Source organism: Choloepus didactylus, chromosome 2, assembly GCF_015220235.1.
Source record: "Choloepus didactylus isolate mChoDid1 chromosome 2, mChoDid1.pri, whole genome shotgun sequence".
Taxonomy (NCBI): Eukaryota; Metazoa; Chordata; class Mammalia; order Pilosa; family Megalonychidae; genus Choloepus; species Choloepus didactylus.
Window position 1 is genome coordinate 157,764,507 of NC_051308.1, and position 20,863 is coordinate 157,785,369.

At 40.4% G+C, this 20,863-nt stretch overlaps 1 long non-coding RNA gene across 1 annotated transcript; it reads left to right on the forward strand.

Annotated features, from left to right (window-relative positions):
- Positions 1-389: 389 nt before the first annotated feature.
- On the forward strand, positions 390-20,863 carry LOC119518748. The gene is made up of 3 exons (XR_005213832.1): positions 390-442; positions 19,781-20,006; positions 20,282-20,863. It is a non-coding gene; the product is annotated as an uncharacterized LOC119518748 (long non-coding RNA).

Genomic DNA, 20,863 nt, shown 5'->3' on the forward strand with positions numbered 1-20,863 from the left:
GCGGCGAATGCTACTTGTGAAACTGGTAATGGCGAGTTAAGTAAGGGAGTCTTGCTTGAATTTCTTAACGTTACAGGGAAGAGCCGCCAGTCTTGTGAAGGGATCTTGAGTAAAAAGGAGACTCAAAGGTGCCTTTTCCTTCCAGGGCTTGCTCCTACAGTCTGCAACCGTTCCAAAGACCCGGATGCCTCGCCGCCCCGCTATCCTAGTGTATCGCCCAAGTTATGTCTGGCTCCCCGTCAAGGCAACCGACTGGGTTGGCCCTGTTTCTCAAGTTGTTTCACTTAACAATATCCCCTTCTCTAAGTCTAGGCGTCCAAGAGGCATAAAAGAATGGCTATCGAATGCTGCCAGTGTAGCTTCCTCTTTGTTTGTCCCAACGATCGGGCAGGCTGTGCTACAAGCATGGACAGATCGGCAGCTCGCCATAACGATGGAAACGGTAAATGGCTTGGTCAACCTTACCCGAGACGTGCTACGCCGCCACAATCAGATGCTGAACTTAAATTTCCAGGCCATTCAGAAACACCAAGCGGAGATAGATGAACTTGGACTGGAAATAGATGGACTCTGGAGAGTGCTTCAGCAAACATGTGACACCCGGTGGCTTACGGTTAAACTCTGTGTCACTCCTGTCAGGGCCAACGTGACCGGAAGCATTTCCAGAGTCTCTGATTGGCTGAAAAGGTCATATTTTCCTGAATTTGTTAATCTCTCCCAACAGGTGGAATCTAGTTTAGACACAATTGGGGGGATCAAGTTAAAACCCGTTAAAGTCGATCTCTCCGGGTTAGGCGAGGTTCTACAGAAACTATTGCACAGTGTTTCTTCCTGGTTCTCTTGGCCCAATTTAACTAATTGGATCCTCATTGCAGTGGGATTATTGGTGGGATTAGTCGTTGTTAAATGTTTGCTAGAACGCCTGTTTCAAGCGCAGCAGCAATTGCGTGTTACCACTATGATGGCTATGACTCCCACCTCTGTTACCCCCGATAGTGACCGATTTATTAACCATACCCCTTCCTGGTCGCCTCAGGTGGGGCGCTTTGGAGCAAAATTTGTAGCGAATCGCATGGCTGTTTCTCGGGTGTAAAAGGCGACACCAGTAGTCATAATTTTGTCTCAGGTGGGTCTCTAGGGCAGAGTCCTAGTTGTGGCCAGACTGGACCCTAGCCATTGCACAGAGACACCTAGTGACACCCCCGATTCTGGTTACTGCTGTTCCTGCCCCCGTCGTTGTTCCCCAGTTGCCAGGCAAAGCACTGCAGGGAGAGTCACGTTGCTTCCAGCTTACGGACTCTCCGGTCTCCATATGACGTGAGCATTCTGGTTGGTGCTAGAGGCTCCGCCGCTGGATGGCTGAGGCCTAGTCCAGACTCCCCAAAGCACCAAAGAGGTTGTGAACCATTTGGGTTCACGGGAGCACGCTCATCACTGGAGACACTGGGTCAAAAATAAATAAGAAAGGGGGAGATGTGGAAAGCCGCCTCCCAAATCGGGCCTAGCGTATGCGCTGCAGCCTGCTCTAGAGTTACCCCCGCCCATCGAGTGAGCCAAGATGGCGCCTGCATCCTGTTTCCGCATAGTGACGCATGTATCCGCCACCCGCTCCTACCAATCGAAATCCTGTATACGCGATACTAGCCTAGAAGCTTATTGGTTGTTAATTGTGTATAAAAGGTCTTACCCGGACGGGGTAGGGTGAGACAGCCCACAAGGAGCCGTGCCTGACGGCCACATCGAGGCTGCTCTCCCACGAGGCGCCGTGCCCCGTGTGGGAACCAGTAACACAGAATGTTCATCTAGCTGTAGTAAAGGGCTTGCTTTCACAACTGCCGTGTGGTTCGAGTCGTGATTCATGACCAGGTTAGTTCGCGCAGTCTGCATCTCTCTCTCTCCTTCCCTGTTTCCCCTCGCCGGCCGGGAACCGGGGACCGAGCGGGGCAGCGCCGGACAGCATTGGATCAACTTAGGTCACATACTCCTCCCAAACCCAACCACTGACCCTGGAAGGTGGGGTAATATGATTGGTCCAGTCAAGAGTACATGTCCATCCCTGTCATTAGGTTGGAGATTTACCTCCTTGGAGGGACGTCTATTGGGCAAGCAAGAGATTAACCTCTATCTTCTATGAGATGTGATGGGGAAATTAATATTTTAAAAGCAAAATCAGTTCAAAGAGCCAAGAGTCTAAAATCTCAAAATGTCTCACTGAGATAGCATGTGGCCCCAGTGGACATGTCACATGGACTGCTCAGCCAAGATGGGGGATCTATCATACTTTTTGTTCCCCAATTGTTTTAGGTCATAGAGTACAAACTTAAATTTGTTTCTTAACATACGTATCTTTTAATGAAGAAAGTTATGAACACCTGGGTGTTATCTTAGAGAAAGCAAAATTCTCTAAAGGGGCCAGACCATAGATTGACATACCTATTTGGAAAACTACAGAATAGGTTGTCTGTTGGGATGCATTATTCTACCAGATTGCTTTTGTTTTTACTTCGTGTGGCATGGGGTGGAGATGGAGACTCAAAACAGACTTTTAAATTGAATTTTACAGTGAATGTGTTCCTCTTGAAGTCTTTGCCAGGGTTATTTACAGACATTGAACTGTTGGTACTTATCGCTGTTGCTTTGCTTTCCACTCACCATTACATCAGTGGGAGGACAATTGTATTAGGATCTTAGCTTGTGACTGGGTGAAGAGTCAAGTGTTTTGACTTTTTATGCCAATATTATTAAAAAATCATAAACTCTCCACTCCTTTCCATTTGGCCCTCAGTTCAAGGTTATCTTTATTAATTTTAGGTCTTTAGTATGAATCTTTCTAAACTATTTCTATCTTGAAATGTTTCTATCTTTTCATGAATTCACTTTTTCTTCTTTTCTATTGCTACCCTTTTCCAATACTAAATCCTTCCTTCTTCCCCAACAATTTCTTTGAATACTCTTCCTAGACCTTTACCCTTTTCTTCCCCTTCTGGGACACCAATGAGTCTTATATTTGGATGTTTCATATTATCTATCATATCCCTGAGGTCCATTTCGATTTTTTCAATTTTTTTCCCCATTCTTTCTTTTATGCTTTCATTTTCCATTCTGTCATCTTCCAGGTCACTGATTCGTTGTTCAACTTCCTCTAGTCTTGTACTATGAGTGTCCAGAATCTTTTTAATTTGGTCAACAGTTTCTTTAATTTCCATAAGATCATCCATTTTTTTATTTAGTCTTGCAGTGTCTTCTTTATGCTCTTCTAGAGTCTTCTTGATTTCCTTTATATCCCGTACTATGGTCTCATTGTTCATCTTTAGTTCTTTGAGTAGCTGCTCTAGGTGCTGTGTCTCTTCTGGTCTTTTGATTTGGGTGCTTGGGCTTGGGTTATCCATATCGTCTGGTTTTTTCATATGCTTTATAATTTTCTGTTGTTTTTGGCCTCGTGGCATTTGCTGAACTTGATAGGGTTCTTTTAGGGTTTGTAGACCTATTGAAGTCCTTATCTCTAATTTATCAGATCTACAGCTTCGTGGAGTACACTTTCTCTAACTAACCAGCAGGTGGCTTCCACGAGCCACCTGTCCTCCACAAGCCAGTTCTCCCCTGCTTAGCCTTTTTGGTGAGTGGGGGAGTGAGTCTTGTGGGGCCCAATTGGTGTACCAAGCTTGTGTGTGTAGTTGGTGTTGCCTGCCCTGTATGTGGGGCGTGTTTCTGGGCAGTCGGGGAGGGGGGGTGGCCCTAACAATCAAATCTCCCTGGTGATCCTAGAGTTTTAAAGCTGCTGCAATAGTCTAATCCTTCAGTTCAGTCCTGCCACAGTTTGTCTCTGCCACTGATCCACAAGTCCTTGGTATTGGCGTATGGCTCCTGAGACTTGCAAGTGGGCCCCTCTTCCAGGCTGTGCACCCCGGGTCCTCTGTTGAGGGATGACTGTGCTATGTCACAGGTGAGTGCCGTCCCCCCAGGGCAGTTCTGGGCTGCTGGGCTGTGTAGGGAGGCTCCCAGTCTGCTCAAATGATGGCTGAATGGGGCTTTGTTAATTCACACTGCTCCACCTTCCCAACTCTGGGACAATCAGCTGAGGTTGCAGGGAAGGCTAATGTCCACGCCCAGTTTTGTGGTGTGTGCCTGTTATTTGAAGCACTTCCGTCACACTGGGTTGTCTGGGGCAGCTCTGGGCTATGGGGCTGGCGATGGGCAGGAGTGTTTCCTGTCCACCAGGATGGTGGCTGTGAGCGGACACCCCCCTTTTCTTGGGAAGTTGTGGTGTTTAGTGAATTTTCTCAGCCACTGGATTATTGCCTTTTGTCTCAGAGCTCTCTTAGTTCTGCTCTTGACTTGATGTGCCCAAATTGAAAGTCTTTGAAGCTTTCTGTATTGGGCTTCTTAGAGTAATTGTTTTAGAAAAAGAAAAAAGGATTAAAAAAAAAAAAAAAAAGGGGCCCTCCTCAGAGATCTAATGGGTTATTGAAATGCTAATAGACAAAGCAACCAGGGCCATTAAGGAAAGGTCCACAGGGCAGAGAGATCAGCTTTTCTTCGGGATTTGCATATGCGCCTCAAGGCCTGAGCTCCGCCCTTCCCCTTTCTGTGTTCACCAGAACTCCAAAAATCCTCTGCTTTTATTTTGGAGTTTTTCGTGGTGTTGTTTTTTTTCTATGCCTGTCTCCTCTCTGCTGGGCTGGCTGCTCTCAGATTCTCTGGTGTCTGGTCTCCGTCTATCTATGTTTGAAGTTTGGATCAGCAGAATGAGTTTCCAATAAGGGCTGCCACTGCAGTTCTCCCTTCTCCTTCCCGGAGCTGACAGCCCCTCCTCCCACGGGACTGAGCCTGGCAGGGAGGGGCACGGGTCCCCTGGCCGCAAAAACTTACAGATTTCGCTGATCTCAGCAGTTCGACATTTTCATGAGTGTTGTATGAAGTATGCCCAAAGACAGATTGCTCTGTGGTGTCCAGTCCACGCAGTTCCTGGCTTTCTACCTACTTTCCTGGAGGAGTAACTAAAATATACAGCTCACCAGTCTGCCATCTTGCCCCGCCTCCTCAAATCCTTCCTTCTTCTACTACTTAGGAAACTGACTCCATCCATTACTTCATCTTCTATTTGCATCTTCAGTTATTCCCTATCCACTGCATCTTTCTCTGCTTATTTACCTACAAAACAGTCCCCTTGAAATATCATCAAATTAGATAATGTATGGGAAGTACTCTGTTACTCTAAAGTGGAATATAAATATGAAATAGCATCATTATCCTGTCTTTCTTCTTCACTCTGCAGTCATCTCCAAAAGAAAAATGTCAGTGTAAAGTATTTCTTGATTTTACTTTCTCACTGTTCAACTCACTACCAAATGTCTTAAAATCTTACCTCTATCTTCTCAAAAACCATTTGGGGGATCCATATCTTTGTTTCAGCATTTGACACTGTGGACTATGCCCTTCTCTCTTAGTTTCCAGAACCATCACTACCTTGGTTTACCTCCTCTCTCTCTGACCACTCCTCTCTTCCCTTTGTGGCTCACCTTTCTCCTTCCATTCCCGAATGTGAGTAGTCTCCATCATTCTGTCCTTGCTCCTTTTCTTTTTCTTTCTCTCTGGAAATTCTCTTTGTTCTCATAAGTGCTCCTGAAATGACTCCCATAGCTCCCTCTTCTCTACAACCTCTCTGTTAAATGCCTACTGACAATTTCAAGCTAAATCTCTCACTAGCCTCTAAACATAATGTATATTGAAATAAACTTTTACTCCACCCCAAATACCTTCCACCCTATCTCAGCCAACAGTGTTACTTTTCTACCCATTTAGGCTTGAAACTCTATGCCATCTTTGATTACCCCCTCATCCATCCCCAAAGAGCCAATTCCAGTCATATTTTAAGGACATGCTGTTCTATTCAGTATTTTCACTCTGTCTTGTCCCTCTGCCTTTTCTTCCTTCAGGCAGTGATGGTTCAGGCTGCTGGAATAGCCTACAGCCTATTATCTTCTTTTCAATGAAGTGTCCAAAACGATTTTGTTGCCATCCTCTTTTCCTCCACCTCATTCTTAGTTCTTTCCCTTTTCCAGACTGAATGGCCATTTGACCTTTATTCTGAGATCACTAAATCTCCTTCTACTGCAGTACCCGTCTCATAACTTAAACATACACTAAACATGTTTAAAAGGCCTGTATAACATGCCTGGTGGGTAGCAGCCAGGTGTATAAGCTGACTGTGGTTTATAAGCAATGGTGTGACAAAATTACATTTCATAGCTATATGTCTTTATTAGTATAATTTATATCTTGAAATACAGTCAGTATCTGCAGATCAGGACAATATTTCAGCAAAATTGTATTTAAAAAGCAGAAATTTGAGGATCTAAAGATGGGCTAATGAATATATACTAAACATATTACTTGAGTTTTGATGCTTTTTTCAAAGTATAAATATATACATGCACTCTTCAGAATATAATATGATTCTAGCTTATATCTAACCTCATCAGAAACATCAGCTTTCAGTTTCTAGGTCTCACGTCTTCTTATTTTATTTCTGCAGATCCTATTAGCAAACAATGATAAAGGACAGCTTCAGTTTTCCCATTTTCAACATTAAGGATATATGATCTAATAATAGCATAGTGTGAAGCTATAAAAAAGAATAGGGAAGCTCTTTATGCATTTATATGAAAAGACTTCCTAGATTATTTTTAAGTGGAGAAAAATGGTGCCAAAATAGTGTACTACAATTGGTATTTTAAAAAGGACGGAAAATAATCTATACTCATACTGGCCTGTATATGCGTAAAAAAATCTCAGGAAGCATAAATGAGAAACGAATAATGTTTTGGAGGGAATAGGAACTCAGCAGATAGAAGACAGGTAGAAAAGAGATATTGCTGTATATTTTTTTATATTTTTTGATGCTATGAATGTGCTAGCAGTTCAAGAAATTAAATATATACAATTTTAGTTAAAAATAACAGAAACATTTGAGTTGGTCAAACAAGTTTATATTGAAAGAAGAAAATGCTGGTATATTGAAAGAAGATTGCTGATTAGCAGAATGAATATAGCAGAAGTTGTCATTTGATGCCAGCACAATTTGGACAATATGAAGGAATATGAGTATTTGTATTAAATTGCTTTCTCATTTCTTTAATAACCTCCATGACAGTGTTTTTATTGTCTATAGCTCTTTTTCTGGATCTGCACTGATCACTGCAGGCACTCAAGTGCTCTCTTGATAAAGCCTCCTCCATCGACTTTCCTCAGTCGGTGGTCCTATATACAAGGACAACAACTGCTGAGAAAAGAACCCAACCATTCATTCGCAAGAGGTTAATATTGGTCTATGGTCCTTTCCCGGACACAGGTGTAACTTTTCTCACACCCTACCTTGGTCAATTAAGCATCCAATTGTCCTTAAATGCAATTCTGATCAGTTCATTTTTCTGCTTAACATCTATTGATGATTTCTCCTCCATTAGCTTCAGGATAAAATCCAAACTCCAAAATACAATATTCAAAGACCCTGGTGGTCTGGCCTCTGCCTATCTCTCTACCCTAATCTGTTCCTTTTGAACTGTTTGTCATGACTGCAAAATGCTTTTCTTTCTCAGGCCTGCATGCCTTTGTAAATTCCATTCCTGTTGCCTGGACCACCTTCTGTTTGTTGCTTTTAATTATGCTTCCCTCAAATGAGGTGAGGACTTATCCCCAATCACCTCATATTTATTGCACACTATTGAGATTCTCTGTGCTTTTTCTTTCCCATCAGATTCAAGAAGTTCAGGAGTTGTAGCATATTCGTTTTGCATACCCAGTGCTGGCAGCATCCAGTAGGCACTTGATGGTTGAATGAATGAATAAATATACAGTCTGGCTGAAATTTTAAAGACAACACTATTGCAGTGCCCTATAATAAAATCCTAACATGTTTAGGGAAAATGCTTCAAAGGAGGATTCTAACTCTCTGCATTGCAAGAGTGTTATTCAGCCTCAGACTGACTTGTAAGAGCTGAATTCTGTCAGGACAATTCTCCATGAGCCTTTTGATTTTTTGGAAAAGTTTCAATTTCATAGATTTGTTTTGGTGTGGTTTGAAAATTCTACCATGTATCCCTACTGAGACATCTTTTTAAGGATGGCTACTTAAGAGCATTTTATTTCTAACATTCTAAAGCATAAATGACAGTTCTCAGTCCAGTGGATTTTCATCCTTATCTCCAGAAAACCACTGTTCTTATGCTTTGTGGTAAAGTAAATTACATATCTATCAAAATCACCCCATGGAAGTGAGTTCTCGGCCAGAACCTCAGATCCACATTTGCTTGCCAGAGATAGAGAGTGACATGGGGACAGTCTCTACCACTTTATAATTAGGTGTCTTTCTCAAAGACATTCTTTGTTGTGAAATTTGCAGAATACAAATCTTTAACAATTTATAGCCTATATAATTCACTCTCCAAGTTGAAGGGGCTTTCCGGCTGTGTCAGTAAGGCACTAGTGAAATAGATTTGAGATAGGCCCATTATCTTTTGTTAATTCGGTTTACCCTGAACAAAGTAGCTAAAATAAATGGTTGAACCTCAGCTACTCAGACATGCTTGTATAAACATGACCTTGTAATAATTTATTTTGAGAGCTCACTGACTTTAATTGTCTACTGATTCTGTCAAAGTGTGTCCATTGATATATCTAATATTTCAGTGTTCATTTTTTATAGTAATGAGCAGTGCCCAAAGCTTGAATTCAATATACATTTAAGTATAACCCTGGCACTTCTCTCAATATAAATAGCACATTTGTGCTCAGTGACCTGTGGTTGAAGGCAAAACTTAAATCCAATGGGATTTGCTGGGCCTTAGTACTAATACCGTTTCTTGGAAGGTTTGGGGATAAAAAAAAAAAAATAGTAGTCCTGGAATATTTCTCCAACCTAAGGATTTTAGTTGTATGACAGTTATTATTATGACAGTACTGAGATTTGCCCTCTTTCAGGAAATGCCATCTTAATTAAATAATTAATTAAGCCTTTTTAAAAACCTCCAGCAGTTCCCCTGTGGGTTGCTTCTATAATTGTCTCTTCACTCATGAACTAAAGGACTAACGAAGCTGTCTTGTTTGTTATTCCTATAATGTTTTACCTATTTAATTCATGAAATGGTTTATTGTATGGTTTCTGTGTCTCTCTTTTGTCTTGTCCTTGTCTGTCCAATCTGTAAGGTCCCAGAAGGCCTAAATAGCTTTAATTTATTTTCTATAGAGCCTGCACAACATTATATGGGAATTAAACAGATAATAAATATTTTTAGTGTGATGATGATGAAGACAGGAATCTATATTAGGCTGATAAAATGTGAATTTAACATTAAAAAAGAAACTCACCGAAAGCTCTGGTTGTGCCACTGATAGCACACAGTAACCTTTATCAGTTATTAAGAAGAGTTTGGTATTATGGGAAAGTGTGATGAAAATGTTCAAAATAGCCAAATTCCAATGACTCACGGGGTACATGTGTCCCTTAAATTGCTCACTTGCTATTGCCCCAGGGCCATATTTCTGCTTTTATGACACCAGCCAGAGGCTGAAAATAGATATGGGAGGTCAAAATCAGCCAATTTTCTAAATATTGGTAGTTCTGGAAATAAGGTTACTGGAAGAGAAGATGGCAATGGTTGCTAAATCATTATTTTTAGGGATTATTGTAGATTTTATATCTTGATGGTCAACTTGCATCAATAAATCAACATTCATTGAATGCATTGTTTGTAGAACCATGGAGAAAGTCCTTTTTCTGTCAAAAGATCTGTTTGTTAAGTCTGACCGGGGAAGATCTTGTATCTGCATAAGAAAACCAAAAGGTTCATCTTGGTGGATTAGCGGGGCTCAGAGGAGCAAGCCTGAAAGACAAAGCACAGTTTCCCAGAACTGAAGAATTTAACCTTTGTTCTAGTCCTCCCTTCTGTCAGCCTCGTCAGCAGGAAAGCTGTCAAGGTTGATTTCAAATGAATCATCCTTGGCAGACCTTTTTCCCCCCAAAACTGCTTATCTGTCAGTTCATGGAAGTTGCTACTTGTGAGTGTTTTGCAATACTAGCTCAGACATAACACACAAGTCATTATATCACAGAAACTGAAATATATATATATGAAATATACTTAATATATACCTTAGACTTGTGTGTATGTATATTAGACACACAGACACACACAACTCCCCTATATATATATACACAATTTTTCCTAAACTGGCTATATATCAATACACTCAGCAGTTTTATAGTTAAGGACTGAAACCACAGCTTTTTGGTCACGTAGCTGCCAGTGTTCTTCCAAGAGAGATTAGGGAATGTCTGGCCTAGAGACAAACTTTAAAAAAGGGATCAACAGTGCATTTTTGTCATCTATATGAATATTACTTCTACCTAGAAGACCCACATATTGCTTGACATTTTGAAAATGTTTAGAAAGTGTGTTTATGATAACTTTTCTTTCTCCTTCAACCCCACACACCTTAGATGTGTATCTTCTGGATAAAAGAGCATTTTAACTCCTGGAGTGTATATCTATGATGAAACATGATCACATGCTCATGTGAACTGAGGCTGGTTTTGTGATTCTTACAAATTGTTAGGCTTAATGAGCTAGTGAATTGAGAAATAGATAATGACACACCTTCTACAGGCTCCAGTACTGAATCTCTAAATTTCTCATACAGGTCCATGGTCCTTTATCTGCAATTCAGAAATCTAAAGGGCTCTGCAAAGCGAGACTTCTGGTAACAAATTTGGTGACCTTAACTGATGTGAAGATTTGTAGTCCTTATTCATCTCACTTAATAGAATATTAATATGTTTGATTTGAGAGTTCTGCTCCAGATCCCACTGGGTGTGTTACGTAAACAAGTATACTCACCATATTACCTTTCCAAAACCTGAATAAGTCCAAATTTTGAAACACATCCAGCACCAAAGATTTTGGATAAGAATTGTGAACTGTATGTTTCCTTAAAATATTGACGAGTTTAACAAACATTGGGGGTGGTAGCATATGAAATCTGATGTCACACATGGGTGGTTTGTTGTTCTCCTACCTTTTTCATAACTAAAACACTTGTCATGGCATATTAATGATTTGTTTTCAATCTAGTATCTTCTGGACTAGACCAAGAACTCTTCTAAAACTCTTCTAGAGATAACAGTAAAAATAATGTTTATTGTTTATTTTCTGATTACAACACAAATATATGCTCCTTGAATAAAATTTGGAAAACATATAAAAGTTTCAATGAGAAAAAGTAAAAATTACATATAACCCAACTTTTTAAAGTAACCAAATTTCTTATTATATTTCACTGAGTTTTTTATATTTATGTTTTTAAAATAAAACTGGGGTCATACTGAGAATGTTATTTTCGAAAGCTTTTTTTTAATGACTACAGAGTATTCCACAGGTGTGGATGTACTGTGATTTATTTAACCACTCCAGTATTTTAAGGCCTCCATTGTTTCCAATTTTTGCTATTATAAATGATGAGAAGAAAAACCATGTCTTAATCAGTTATTAGCCACAGTGCCCAGCATACTTAGTCACTCAATAAAAAAAGTGTTAAATTAATTAAAATTCTTTTCATCCTCTAAGATGTTAGCCTGAATAAGTTTATTAGGTTTAATTAGACACTTAGCTGGAATCTGAAAGGATTGATCTCAGAGCAGGTGCATTTTGGTTTTGGAGGGAAGCAGTTTAAGCCTGGACTTAGAGAGGCAGCAGAAGGACAGGAACTGCTAAAAGTGTATGTAAGGAGGGGGAGCATAAAGCGAGAACACAGAAGCACTTTTATTATAAATGCGATTTTATTGAGATATATTCACATTCCAGATAATCATCCAAAGTGTACAATCAGTGGTTCACAGTATCATCATATAGTTGTGCATTTATCACCAAAATCAATTTTTCAACATTTCATTACTCCAAAAAAAATAAAAATAAGAATAAAAATAAAAATAAAAAAGAACACCCAAAACATCCCAGACCCCTTTATCCTCCCTTATTATTTATTTTTTGTCTTTATTTTCTTACTCATCTGTCCATATACTGGATAAAGGGAGTGTTAGTCGCAAGGTTTTCATAATTACACAGTCACATCATAGAAGCTATATACAATCATCCAGAAGGACTTTTAATATCAGTTTTGACTGTCACAGTTTTCTCTATTGATAGAAATGTTGACTATCCACAATGATATCCCACTCCTCTGAAGGAGTAGCTGTGTTTTTCATGTGTTATTTTGTCTTTTAATTCCTCAAGTTGTTCCTATGAGAACAGATGTGAGCTGTTTGAATTTAATTGAATGCCTGCTTTGGAGCACTGTGGGGAGGAAATATTATCTTCTTTGATTCCAGTATGTTAACATGGGCATAGTCATTTCTGGAAATCCCCAAATCAGATCTGTGTGAACTGTTCTAGGAAATACGATTAGCCCGGCCCAACAGGACTCTTCCCCCAAACAGGGCTGAGCAGTTGGAAGCTGGGAACACCATTTTCACCCTAAAGGGATTAAAACAAGGCCCAGCAAACTGAACTGGCAATATTTAATTGTCAGGTGTTCTCCTGACACTCCTGTGGCCTCCATCTCCAGAATGTCTGTAACTATCACATCTAGAACTAAAACTGCCTGTTTTGATCTGTGGCCAAACTTACTCTACTTGCAGACTGGGTAAACCCTGTCCTAATATTCCATAAGCAATTAGTGGTGCAAACACTTTTTGTGATAAGATTAATATTCAGCTGATTTGTTTAATTTAATTAGGCAGTTAATTTCCTTCTGGTGTTTTTCTAAAAAAAGAACAGGAGAGAGAAAAATAACTTCAGATTAACTACTTTAAGCTTTTCAGTTACTATCTCTTGGGCTATAGCAAACCATGACTCTTTTAAAAGCAAAATGCAAAGTAAAACAACGTAAAAGTTATGTTTAAACTTTCAAAAAGCAATGAAAATATAATTTCTTCTAAAGGATGTGTCAGAGTCTCACCAGATTCCTTAGAATAAATATACAGTAATATAAAATTATGCAGAATATAGTATTATACAGTACAATAAAATTCTGAAAACTGTCCCCCAAAATGTGAGTAGCCCACTATTTGTCAATTGACATTCATCAGTCTTCCCTGACAATGCCCAGCCTCTTCACCTGATCTCCATCTTACCAGTCAATGACCATTTCTGATGAGGATCAATCAGGTCAAGATTGCAGTGGGGCAGAGAATATCGTAGCACTCAAGAAACACTAACTAAATCACAAAAAGTAGGCTACAATTCAGAGGATAATCCCTAAAATTAAGATGTAGAAAGTGATCTTGGCAAAAAACAAATTAGAGTTGAAAACCTCTCTCCTTTCTTCTTCACAATACATTGCATAGTCTTTTGTGGGAACTCATGGATTTTCCAGAAAAGTATGATTCTGGTTTTTCTCTCTAATATTCTTGCCCTTTCTCCCCAAAGATGATGTACCTATCACAGTATTTCCTCAGAAAAAAACTTTGCCTCCCAAGGCAATCTTCTTGCTCTTATTTTTTTCTGTATTTTTGAAAAATTATTTCTTTAAATGCCTTTCTATTATTTTCCACTTTTGAGTTGGCAGATGGCTTGGTTAATTAACTTTTTTCAATAATAGTAAATATATCAAAATAACAGAACAGAGAATTGAAGCCCATATACCAGAGGATAAAAACATATAATATCCTAATGCAATCAATTATAGATAATCTGTGCAGCATTTTATATTGCTGCATATCCTTTTTTGATGGCTTGATGTTTAGATATATTCTCTGAAAAATTTAGTAAGTAGCTATCTATGTGACCTGTATGTAACACAAATTAGCATTTTCCTCTAGCGTTCATATCGAAATTGTAATGAATCTGTATATATTTTTACTAATGGAGATAACAGTATGAATCACATATCATTTCTAAAGAGTTAGATAATCTTGGCATGAGTTAGTCTTGATTTACATTTAAACTAGAGTCTTATCTGTAATACCACAGGGATGTGCTATATTTTCTGCAGTTAATGTTTTCTTAGGGTTGTTTTTGAGACTGATTTTTCTGAATCTGGATGACCCTCAGGTAAGAGCTCATTAGATTTTTAGAGGACACTCTTTTAGTTGTAAGAGGCTGCAGAAGAGTCCTGAGTGCAGGTTGTATATCATGGACAAACTCCCTGTCAGTTGGGCAGCACAGATCTGTGGAGCCCTTGCTTAGTGTCAGGCTCTCAGTTGGGAGCTTACCTTCCTTTTTCTCACTGTAAAAATGAGTTGAGGTTAGCATCACCCAAATTCAAGTACAGCACATAGAGTTTTCTCTGACTTCCTCAAACACACTAAGCTCCCTCTTGCCTATGGTCTCTGCTCATATACTCCCTCAGTTTGGAATATTTGCCCCAATTTTAAATGACATTACTTTCCTTTAAGTCTCAGCTCAAACGTCACCTTCTCAGGAAGCCTTCCTTGATCCTTGTTCCAGTTTGCTATTGCTGCCAGAATGCAAAATACTAGAAGTGGATTGGCTTTTATAAAGGGGGTTTATTTGGTTACAAAGCTACAGTCTGAAGGCCATGAAATGTCCAAATTAAGGCATCAACACAGTATACCTTCACCAAAGGAAGGCCAGTGGCCTCCAGAAAACCTCTGTTAGCTGGGAAGACACGTGGCTGGTGTCTGCTGATCCCCGGTTATGTTCCAGCTCCTCTCTCAGTTCCTGTGTGTTCTTCAAAATTTTGTTCTTGGGGCATTTTGTCCTTTCTTAGCTTTTCTGGAGCAAACTCTGGGCTGGCATATGTCTGCTTTCAGCGGCCATCTCCAAACTCTCTCTCTCAGTTGCTCCCCAAAATGTCACTCACAGCTGCTCTGAGGTCCTTCTGTCTGTACGACTCCAGTGATCCAATCAACACGCACCCTGAATGGGCAGGGTAATACCTCCATGGAAATTATCCAATCAAGGTCTTGCCCACAGTTGATTGTCACATCTCCATGGAAACAGTCAAAGGATTCCAGTCTAATCAGCAACAATACGTCTGCCCCCACAGGATTGCATCAAAGAACTTAGCTTTTTGGGGGACATAACACATTCAAACTGGCACAATCCTTCAGATAGTTGGGTTTTCTGTTAGTATACATGTTCATGGTGTCCAGTCCTATTCCTTTACAGCACTTATTTTAGTTTGTAAGCAGTCTTTTCCCACTATTAACTACTAGCACCTGACTCAAATCAGTAAATACATGTGCAAATAATTCTGTAAGTTGTAACCCAGATTTTTTTGTTAACAAAACCTCAGGAATTGAGAGACAAATTCTCTGAAAAAGTTATATAAATTCTAAACCTATAACAGACTTGGAAGATAAGAGTGTGGCTGATTGATGATGGACACCTTCCAAGGAGGTGCATGTGGGCAGTCCTGTCATTGCTTTTACCAATAGAGGATGGGGGAAATGATGCTGTGCCAGTTCCAGGTATAACCTGGCAGCTTCCATTTCTCACCAACAGGAAGCTAGCCACCAAGTAAGAAATGAAACCACTCTGAGACTGCCACACTACGAAAAGCCCAAGCCACATGGAGAGGCCTTGGAGGAAAAGACCTATATATAGAGAGGGTCCCCAGATGTGTGAGTGAAGACACCATCTTGGAAGTGGAACCTTCACCTGCAGCTGCCCCAGCCAACTCCATGTGACTCAGAGATGAACCTCCTGGACAAGCCCTTCCAAAATTCCTCATCCTCAAATCATGGACAAAATAAAATGATTGCTTGAAGCCAGCAAGTTGCAGCATCTTTTGTTAGGTAGTAATAAACAACTGGAACAAAGAATGAGAAAAGCAAATGCATGATGAGGAGGAGCTGAGTAAAGATGATTCAGAGGAGAAAATAGATGAAGGATGGGATAAGGAAAAGTGTAACAATCACCTCTGAGGTTGGGTCCAGGCAATGGGGATAGTGAGGCTTTCTTCACCAAACTACTATAAGAAACTTGAAAACCTCACATTTATGCATGGTGCATGTCCCAATTTATAGGACCTTCCACTATAATTTATGTCGGTTCTGGCAAGAAAAAGAAAGTGTGGAGAAGTAATCTGACACCATTTTTTATATTATTAATAATTCTAAGAGCTATGCCTGTACATTTTCAAGCATAAAAATAGAAGCAGCCTTTTATTTAAAATGCTAATGACTTGAGTAAATTTTCGCCAATATTCAGTACAAGAAAGTTCCCATTTAGCAAGGGAGGTTGGGCAACAATTTTGTTGTCATGGCATTTGACCCTAAAATGGATAAATGAAGCTACACCAACCATGAATGGAATGGGAAAGAGGAAAGGGAGTCACTTTCTTTGAGACCCAACAATTGTCCGGCTTGGCATGTCTTATTCCTTTCCTCTCCTCCTCCCCACCTCCTCCCCCTCCCCCTCCCCCTCCCCCTCCCTTCCCCTTCCCTCCTTCCTCTCCCCCTCCCCCTCCCCTCCCTCTCCCTCCTTCCTCTCCCCCATTTGTTGAGCACCTACTATATCTATATGCTTCATAGCTTTACATGGACCATCTCATTAATCTTTACAGCACTGTGGGGTTGGTGTTATCTCTGTTTGACAAATGAAAAAGATGAAGCTTAGCATATAAAGTTACTTGACCAAGCTTGTACAGATAGTAAGTGGTGGAGCCAGGATTTGAACAGAGGATTATCTGACTACAGACCTTGTGCTTAACCAGTGGGAGGAGAAGGAGAAGCTACTAGTGTTTCATATGTTTTCTAGGTTAATTTCATTTAATCCTCACAGTATCCATGTAAGGTTGGTATTACTGTCTCCATTTTACATATGAGAGGCTGAGGATCTTGATCACAAGATCACACAGCTGTGACAGAGTCAGAATTCAAACCCAGGCTGTGAACTCTCTACTACCCTGCGGCAATCAATTGGCATTTGAAGCAATAGAATCAGACTTGTGGAGCTGGCATAATTCCCTTATTTGATAAGAAATGAAACCTGTTCTTATGAAGGTGGGCTGATGAGGGTAGGAAGAGAGGAGTGCTTTATTTAAGCTATTCTCTAAATACCTGAATTGAGGAGTCAGCAATAAAATGATGTGCTGCCTGCCAAGAGCTCCTCAGACTAGCGAATAATATTGCAATGTGTGACGGGAGTGAAAACAGGGATACAGGTGTATCTCATCCAGCCCAGGGGGCTTGAGGAAGGCTTCTTGGAAGGGATGATGCATTCACTGCATCTTAAAGGACGATTAGGAGTTAGTTAAGTAGAGATGGGATTGAGCACATTCTTGGCTAGAGAAAACCAAGTAAGAGAGAGGATGGCAACTATTTCAGAGTGGTTGGGAAGTGACCAGCATGAGGATAGAGTAGGAAGAGACCACATCATGAGAGGAGGAGGGCGGGAGGTGGGCAGTGTCTTCTGGGCAATGGTAAGACATTTGGGTTTCATTTTTGGGGTACTGAGAAGGCATTGAAGGATTCAGGCAAGAAAGTGGCATGGTCAGGTGTACAGTATAGAAAGATCACTCTGGAGAGATCATTCTGTTGCAGTATTTGAGGAGAGCAATGATGGTACTCTCTACTAGGAGGTAGCAGTATGGATGGAGAGACATGCATGGATTTGAGCCATTTGAAGGAGATTGGTCTGTCAGAGTGTGGTGATTGATTAAATGTGGAGGAAAGTGAGCAGGTAAAGCTAAGGATAATATTCGGTTTACTGGCTTGGGCTACTACCTGTGTGAATGAAATATGGTATAGAAGATGAGAAGCGCAACCCTGTGCAGAACATGGGTTTGGCTTTGGACTTGCTGATTTTGGGGTGTCTGTGGGACAGCTAGACAGGGATGTATTCTAGGCAGTTCTGACACTCAGGGGAAAGTACAGGACTAGAAATGGAGAGGTGGACATTGCTGACATTGAGGTGGTATTTGAAGTCATGATTAGTTCATCCATGGGAGAGGGCATGTAAAATTGGAAGAAAAAAGGGTGAGGCTAGAGAACTCTGGGAAACACCAACATTTAAGTGAGGGAAAGAGGAAAATCAATGGAGCTGAAGCAGAGAGAGAGAGAGAGAGAGCGAGCAAGCGCAATGTCACTATAGCAAAGGAGGAGAGCAGTAAAGGATTTGTGGGACCAATGCTATATTCAAATAATTGTGCACTGATAGCACAAGAGTAAACATGATGATTCCCTGGTATTACAAAATTGACATTGCATTGTTCTGCATAAAGAAATGAAGCAACTAAATTTCATAAGGAAATGAAAGGGGCAACTAAATTTCATAAGGAAATGATGGGGGCTCATTAGAACTTTGGAGAGAGAGAGAGAGTGTGTGTGTGTGTGTGTGTGTGTGTGTGTGTGTGTGTAAAATTTTAACTGTAGAGAAATGTTTCTCTTTTCTTTTGCATTAAGATTACCTAAAATTTGAAAGGGCTTTTCCCTCAAGCTATTTCTTCCCCCAGCCATACATCTGAGTATGAAATAGCCATGAAAAATACTAATGGAAAGATAATGCTGCAAAAAACTCTTAGAAACTGAAAAATGAGTTGTCATAAAAATTTGGGCCTCCACTAACCTCTGCATATCACCATAATACATCACAAACTTATTAAAATTCAATACATTTATATAATACTTTGTACTTTTCAGCATACTTTGATTATCTCATTAGCCTGTAATGTGGTTGTAATGAGGTGGATGACTGGCATCGATGGCTTTTTACACTGTGCTGGTGAGAAAATAATAAGCAGTGTAAGAGAGGAATATAGAAAGGATTGTGGGAGTTCAGAAAAGGGAAATGTTACTTGTGTGGGAGGGAGTGGGGAGAAGAGAAGGCTGAGGTTTGAAGAGCGAACAGCATTTATTGAGGGCTTATAATGTGCCCATTACTGTGGTAGGCATTTTATGTATTAACTTGTTCAAAGGACTTGGGTATGTTGAGTGGCAGAAATGGGCATTTTATACAGAGACAAGTGGATACTTAATGTATTCATCATAGTGCCTGGCACAAGAGCATAATAGCTATTAATATTAGTGGCTATCATTAATTATTTCCGGTGTGCCAGGCATCATGCTAACAAGACCCTCTCTACATGCTGTCACATTTCAGCCTCACAACAACAGTGCTGAGAACATGATAGCATAACTCCCATTTTACACATGAATTCAAGTGACTCACCCAAGTGAGATCCCTGGTGAAAAGCAAATGGCATAATCAGCTAGGAACTTTGAAGAGAATGTTCAATAAAGGAAATGTTTTTAGAGGTGTAGGCAGGATAAAGAGAACAAACAAGAAATGTTGAGGTACCCAGTGACTAGCAAAAACAAAAAGGCATTATATAACCCCTACATGTGGAAAATGGAAGGAAATGATGTTATCAAAACTCAGCTGAGAACTGGAACCTTGGAAGAGAGTTCACCAGACAGACGCTATAATTGTAGAGAGATGCAGCCATTCCTAGGGCCGTTAAAAAGCAGAAAGGAGTGCTTTCTGCCCAATAATCTTTGTAAGTGGCTGCCATTGGCAAAGCCCAATGAAAATGAGAGCTTGTGTGATACAGTCCATGAAGGTCAGTTCTCTGGGGCTTAGAGCAAGAGGGAAAGTGGTGGAGCATGGGTCTGGGGTACACAGAATGTAGTAGGGCTGGGAGTCAAACTTAGGTTTTGTCTGAATCCAAAAGCCATGCCTTACCTACTGTTTTTATGTATTTCTCCACCATACATATTGTAGGTGCTTAGTAAATGTTTGTTTAATGAATGCCTTCCTAGATGAAAGTTGAGGAAGCTGAGGTTCGGAAGCTACATGTCTTGACTTTAGGAACCAGAGCCCTGGCTATCCCGGAACCATCTCCTGCTCTGTAACCCACTGCCTCTGAGAGCCATATGACAGAGGCAGAGATTGAGTTACGCCACCACAAGTCAAGGAATGCAGTGGATTGCTGGTCACCCACCAGAAGCCAGGGAAGAGGCATGGACCAGATTCTCCCCTTTAAGAGTAAGTATGATGCTACCAACACCTTGATTTCAGACTTCTTGCCTTGAGACCATAAGGCAATAAATTTCTGTTAAGTCAACTAGGCTGTGGTACTTTATTACAGCAGACCTGGCAAACTGAGCCAACTATATTTTCAAGCCTTCTTTGTGGTGATTGAGGTCATATTACTGAGTTCTAGCCAGTGGAATGTGAGCAGAAGTGATAGGCATCACTTCCAGGCCTGGCCCATTAAACTTCTTGGCATATGGTGCTGTTGTTTTTTCCCTTTCTTTCAGCTTGAGAAAGGTGAGCCTGGTGAACTTGGATGCCATTTGTTGAAGAGATGGAACCACAAAATGAAAGAGGGCTGGATCCCTAGATCTCTACTTGGAGAAGAGTTGTGCACTAATCAGGAATACATGTTTTAGACTTTAAGTGAACAAGAGATAAACTTCTATCAATTTTATGCAATTGTACATGTTGGAGCTGTTTTGTTATAGCAGCTAGAGTTACCTTAACCAATACATATGTGAACTGAACTGATTTATCTACTATCCCTCGAATATGCCTCTGGTTTTTGCACAGACTTTTCCTTAGAATTCTCATTCTCATATTCCTATGACCTACATCCTAAATATTATTCAAGGCCTAAACCAAATCTAATCACGTCAAAAAACTTTTTTCCACTTCCAACAGCCACAGTGATATTTAATTCCCTCAGCTTCCCTTAGCACTTTGTTTTCTGTATCTCTCAGGTGTCTTTATCAAAGCTCTAATTCTGGGCATCTTGTTTTCCCAATGAGATTGTGAGCTCCTCAAGATCAAGGATCATGTTTTTATGCTTCCTATGTGGCTCTGAAGTACATTACATGGTGGTG